The 6,767-nt window shown below is 42.5% G+C and overlaps 1 pseudogene; it reads left to right on the forward strand.

The window, feature by feature from the left end:
* Nucleotides 1–3,384: 3,384 nt before the first annotated feature.
* LOC143409814 (ubiquitin carboxyl-terminal hydrolase 38 pseudogene) lies at nt 3,385–6,534 on the forward strand (annotated as a pseudogene).
* Nucleotides 6,535–6,767: the final 233 nt, after the last annotated feature.

Below are 6,767 nucleotides of genomic sequence, written 5' to 3' on the forward strand. Positions count from 1 at the left end.
ATCTGCCTAGTAACAAAGCTAATTTGGGGATCTTATTATAAGGCACTCAATAAATATTTCACAGACTGGCATGCTATTACTACACATGAACATACAAAAATTAATATTTGGAAGTATGTAATTAGAATCCTTGCTACATTATCAATGCCTTATGAACCAACTTGCTTATTATTTAAACTACTGACACAAATAAACTGTCATTATTTTTAGTCATTGTTTGGATGCATTCAAGTTTTGAGCTTGTATTCAGTTAAGTATTTACAAATTTATCTGCAATTATTCAGAGTTCATTCTATACCATTTCACAGATTTCATAAACCTGGCCATTGGTCATTGCTCAACATCTGCTGTGTTCCTGCAGACACTGCATTGTGAATCAACAGAAACAGAGGGACTCAACCTAAGGCGTTGCTGAACACATTGTTCAACCGTACTATACTTTAAAGGCAGGGATCATCAATCTATGCCATGAATGCCAAGGCACAGCCTTCTGGCAGCCATTTATTTCACCATGTTGACGACACTCAAATCTCAAGGTATGCAGGCCCAGGCTTCCCCAGGCTTGCAAGCTAGACTGCATTCCCTATATCTGCAACTCTGGAGCCAAAATATGCCTGCATGGCTTTCTCTATTTTATTATGTGATGATCAGAATCTAACAAGAAAAATCTACTCTGAAATAGTCAGAATCCACCAAAAAAAAAAAAATTCATTCTGGGACCCATCATTTCCTTTGTCGATGTGGCATTTGGTCAGAAGAACTTCAATATTCATTTTGGTGTGAATAGTGTACAACTAGGGATTTTCAGAATCGATTCATATCTGATGGCCTTGCTACCAGTTAAACTGTTATGTGAACACAAGGGAGGTCACCAGGATGAGCACCTTGGATGCTCCAATGTGAGCACGTAGGGGACAACAAACCTTGGGATAACTAATTAATTTCCCCTACTACAGGAGAAAAGTGGGGAATTAACAAACATTGCTTCTGTTTCTCTTTCCAGTGTCTGTGCATGGAGATGAGTTGACTCTTATTTGTGGACACTTTTTTAAAAAAAGTTTATAAATATATTTATATACATGGAAGTAAACAAAGATCCTTTCAAGTCTCTGTGGTTCTAGAAGTTAGTCAACAGAGAAGTGAGGAAGATCAAAGTTCATATGAGGAACTTTCAGGGGAGACACTTTCTGAATCACTGAGGCTCAGTGTGGGTCTGCTGACTGTCTGGAACATTGTCCAGGAACAACCTGTAAACAGGTTCACTCAACACCTAAATCACAGAGGCCAGAGACAAAGCTGAAAGTCTCCAGGGCCAGCAGCACTTAGAAACAAGATGAACATTATATTTTATTTTTTCTTTATTCCTGGAATTGAAAACTTTTCTCTATATAAACCGATTTTCTGATGTATTTGGTTATAGTGATGGAAAACTAACACAGTGACCATTCCCGCTTGCCCATTCTGGACCAGGTACGTAGAGATTAGATGACTCAGGATAGCGATGTGAAGTGCCAAGGAGCACGAGAAAGACATCAGGCCCTCTTCCTTTTACACGAGTACTTTTCAATCCAAAAACATAATTAATTCCAATACAACTTAACTTGATTAAATGCCTTATCTGACTGGTAGGAAAGGATTAAATGGTCACCAATCACAGACTCTAGTGTGCCCTCCTGTTAAAGTACAGTGTGGAGAGACAGCAGGAAAGGTGACTTGTTAAAGGAACAGTAGTATTGACTGCTCTTGGGTAGTGCAATATATGGACACATGGTCATCTTCACAGGTCCCAAACAGCCAATTTCTTTGATGACTAAATACTCAATGGTAAACTTCACCTTCCATGATCAGATCTCAGTTCACTAGTCCTATCACCAGCACTTGTCTTTATTGATCTCTCTTCTGACTGATGAACTTTCTTCTCTTGGTACCCAGGACTTAAAGCTGTCTTTATTCTCTCCCCCACTCTGGATTCACCCTTTAAAAAGACGTCATAGTCTGGTCGGTCCATGGATCACATCCTATATGGCTTCATGTTGGCAGGTGCCAGAACTCACTCCTGGGTCATCTTCCCCTTGGTGTCTGCACTCCCATTCCTGGCATTCTCCTCAGGTCCTGTGGCCTCACACTTGCCTGCATATGACTTCTACATATTTACATATTCTACAGTATTTAATCCACACTGTCTTCTAAACTCCAGTCTTGCATACTCAACTTCATTTGTGTTCTCTCTTAAAAGTGCAACTTTTGTGGTTTAGATATGAGCTGTTTCCCTCCCAAAGACCTCTGCATTAATGCTGGAATATTCAGAGGTGACATGAAGGGGTTCTGATATCTCCTTGCTGCCAGGGAGAGAAGGTTGGCATTTCAGGTATTTTGGTCACAGCAATGAAAAGCTAACTAAAGTGGTAAGAGTCCTTCAAAACACAATATATTTAAAATGCAACTGAATCATCCTCAGCAAAGGTTAAAATGACTTCATGTTTCCCTTTGTTTATACTAAATTCCCTACAGATACTACTGACTCACATTGTCATTTCATCTCCTAATCTACATTCATATTTCCAACAAGAAATTACTCATAGAATCTGATCACTTATTTACTCATTCACTGTTATAATTTTGGTCCAAGATAAAAATCAACTCTTACTAGCCAATATGTTTATAACATCAGAGCACTGTACTATGGACACCTTATGAATGATCATATTTTTTATGTACTATGGAAACATCTATTTTGTATTCCTGACCCTATATTTGACACCTCTAAGTGCATATATATAGGTATATGTACATATATCTGTGTATGTAGATATATACAGGTATATACATATAATATACATACGGATAGATATGAAATAAATAATGCAGTATTCATCACATCATATTAATTTATAAAACTTAGGTTTATGATCCCGGCACCTTCCTTGACAGCCCAGAGTGACAGTGCCTCCTGACTCATCCTTGGGCCGGTTTCTTCTCTACACCAGCCGGAGCCTGGACGCCTACACCTTCTCCAGAACGGGAAGGCGCGCCTCCCCCGCCTACGTCTCGCAGCCCCGGTTCTGAGCTCCCACCATAGCCGGGGGCCTTGCTGGTCCCTCCGCGCTGATGCCGCAAGGGACGGCCAGCCCGCGGTGGCTGCAGAGTACGGACCTCCATCGCTCTAGGCCCGCCGTGGGTGGTGTCGGTTCTTATCGTGCCACAGGTTCGCCAACTCCCGCCCCGATTTGGATGGGCTCCCCTACACGATAAATGTGGCTGCTGAGGCGGCGGTGGCTGTGGCCGGTCCCGCTGCTGCTAGCTCCAAGTTCACCTCCGCCCAGGTGCTCTCCTGCCCTACCTCAGGGCTGCTGCCGCCCGCTCCTCATCCCCTGGCCCTGGCCCTGGCCCTGCGGCGTGGCCACAATGGACAAGATCCTGGAGGGCCTGGTGAGTTCTTCGCACCCGCTTCCCCTAAAGCGGGTGATTGTGCGGAAGGTGGTGGAATCCGCGGAGCATTGGCTAGATCAGGAGCAGTGCGAGGCCATGTTTGACCTGACTACCCGGCTCATCCTGGAAGGCCAGGACCCCTTCCAGCGACAAGTGGGTCACCAGGTACTGGAGGCCTATGCACGCTACCACCGGCCTGAGTTCGAGTCTTTCTTCAACAAGACTTTCGTGTTGGGCCTCCTTCAGCAGGGCTACCACTCGCTGGACAGGAAAGACGTAGCCATCCTGGACTACATTCACAACGGCCTGAAGCTGATCATGAGCTGCCCATCGGTGCTGGACCTCTTCAACCTGCTGCAGGTAGAGGTGTTACGGATGGTATGTGAGAGGCCAGAGCCCCAACTTTGTGCCCGACTGAGCGACCTTCTGACCGACTTCGTGCAGTGCATCCCCAAAGGGAAATTGTCCATCACCTTCTGCCAACAGCTGGTTCGAACGATAGGCCACTTTCAATGCGTGTCCACCCAGGAGAAAGAGCTCCGGGAGTATGTCTCCCAGGTAACAAAAGTGAGTAATTTGCTGCAGAACATCTGGAAGGCTGAGCCCTCCACACTGTTACCTTCCCTGCAAGAAGTTTTTGCAAGCATCTCTTCCACAGATGCATCAATTGAACCTTCTGTAGCACTGGCAAGCCTTGTGCAGCATATTCCTCTTCAGATGATTACAGTTCTCATCAGGAGCCTTACCACGGATCCCAATGTAAAAGATGCAAGTATGACCCAAGCTCTTTGCAGAATGATTGACTGGCTCTCCTGGCCATTGGCTCAGCATGTGGATACTTGGGTAATTGCACTGCTGAAAGGACTAGCAGCTGTTCAGAAGTTTACTATTTTGATAGATGTTACTTTGCTGAAAATAGAACTGGTTTTTAATCAACTTTGGTTTCCTCTTGTGAGACCTGGTGCTCTTGCAGTTCTTTCTCACATGCTGCTTAGTTTTCAGCATTCTCCAGAGGCGTTCCATTTGATTGTTCCTCATGTAGTTAATTTGGTTCACTCTTTCAAAAATGATGGCCTGCCTTCCAGCACAACCTTCTTAGTGCAGTTAACAGAATTAATACACTGTATGATGTATCATTATTCTGGATTTCCAGATCTCTATGAACCTATTCTGGAGGCAATAAAGGATTTTCCTAAGCCTGGTGAGGAGAAAATTAAGCTGATTCTCAGTCAAAGTGCCTGGACGTCTCAATCCAATTCTTTGGCATCTTGCTTGTCTAGACTTTCTGGAAAATCTGAAACTGGAAAAACTGGCCTTATTAACCTAGGAAATACATGTTATATGAACAGTGTTATACAAGCATTGTTTATGGCTACAGATTTCAGGAGACAAGTATTATCTTTAAATCTAAATGGGTGCAATTCATTAATGAAAAAATTACAGCATCTTTTTGCCTTTTTGGCTCATACAGAGAGGGAAGCATATGCACCTCGGATATTCTTTGAGGCTTCCAGACCTCCATGGTTTACTCCCAGATCACAGCAAGACTGTTCTGAATACCTCAGGTTTCTGCTTGACAGGCTCCATGAAGAAAAGAAGATCTTGAAAGTTCAATCCTCATACAAGTCTTCTGAAAGTCTGGGGTACAGTGAAACTTCTTTACAGGAAGTAGCCAGTAAGGCAGCTGTACTGACAGAGACCCCTTGCACAAGTGACAGTGAGAAGACTTTAATAGAAAAAATGTTTGGAGGAAAATTACAGACTCACATATGTTGCTTGAACTGCAGGAGTACCTCACAAAAAGTGGAAGCCTTCACGGATCTTTCACTGGCCTTTTGTCCTTCCCCTGCTATGGAAGACTTGTCTTTCCAAGATCCAGCATCATTATCCAAAACACAAGATGGCAGCGTAATGCAAGCCAGTGTATCTGGTCCTTCAGAAGAACCAGTAGTTTATAATCCAGCAACAGCTGCCTTTGTCTGTGATTCAGTTATGAATGAAAGAACAATAGATGGTCCTCCTGATGGGTTTCACTATACTGAAAACAGTTCTGTCCCTAATGAATCTCCCAAGATTCTTATCAATAAAGATGTACCTCAGAAACCAGGAGGTGAGACCACACCTTCAGTAACTGACTTACTAAATTATTTTTTGGCTCCAGAGATTCTTACTGGTGACAACCAATATTATTGTGAAAACTGTGCCTCTCTGCAGAATGCTGAGAAAACTATGCAAATCATGGAGGAACCCGAATACCTTATTCTTACTCTCCTGAGATTTTCTTATGATCAGAAGTATCATGTGAGAAGAAAAATTTTAGACAATGTGTCACTGCCACTGGTTTTGGAGTTGCCAGTTAAAAGAACTACTTCTTTCTCTTCATTGTCAGAAAGTTGGTCTTTTAGATGTTGATTTCACAGATATTGGTGAGAACCTAGCTAAAAAATTAAAGCCTTCTGGAACTGAAGAAGCTTTCTGTCCAAAGTTGATCCCCTACCTATTAAGTTCTGTTGTGGTGCACTCTGGTATATCCTCTGAAAGTGGGCATTACTATTCGTATGCCAGAAACATCACAGGTGCAGAGTCTTCATACCAGATGTGCCACCAGCCTGAAAATCTCACATTAGCACCCTCCCAGAATCATATACTAAGCAGAGATAGTCCCAGTGCAATTATTGAACAGGATTTGGAAAGTAAGGAAATGTCAAAGAATGGTTTTTATTTAATGACAGCAGAGTGACATTCACTTCATTTCAGTCAGTCCAGAAAATTACAAGTAGGTTTCCAAAAGATACTGCATATGTGCTTCTGTATAAAAAACAGAACACCACTCATGGTTTAAGTGGTAACAATCCAACGAGTGGACTCTGGGTAAATGGAGACCCACCTCTTCAGAAGGAACTTATGGATGCTATAACAAAGGACAATAAACTATATTTACAGGAACAAGAGTTGAATGCTCAAACCCGGGCCCTACAAGCTGCATCTGCTTCCTGTTCATTTCGGCCCAGTGGATTTGATGACAATGACCCACCAGGAAGCTGTGGACCAACTGGTGGAGGGGGTGGGGGAGGATTTAATACAATTGGCAGACTTGTATTTTGATCCCGAGAGTGTCCAAAATGCACTTGGTCACAAAACATCTAATACTATGACTGTTAAAATGTCAGACTGTAACAAATATCATACCTATCTTTTATTTTTCTTTTCATTAGACCCTTGTACTTTAAGAATACACATACAGTGCTTGTTTTTATTTTATTGACAATACATTTATTAACAAAATGCATCATGGGAAAAAAATCTACCTCTTAAGATTCCATTTGCATTATGGTTAG

Source organism: Callospermophilus lateralis, chromosome 11 (assembly GCF_048772815.1).
Source record: "Callospermophilus lateralis isolate mCalLat2 chromosome 11, mCalLat2.hap1, whole genome shotgun sequence".
Lineage (NCBI taxonomy): Eukaryota > Metazoa > Chordata > Mammalia > Rodentia > Sciuridae > Callospermophilus > Callospermophilus lateralis.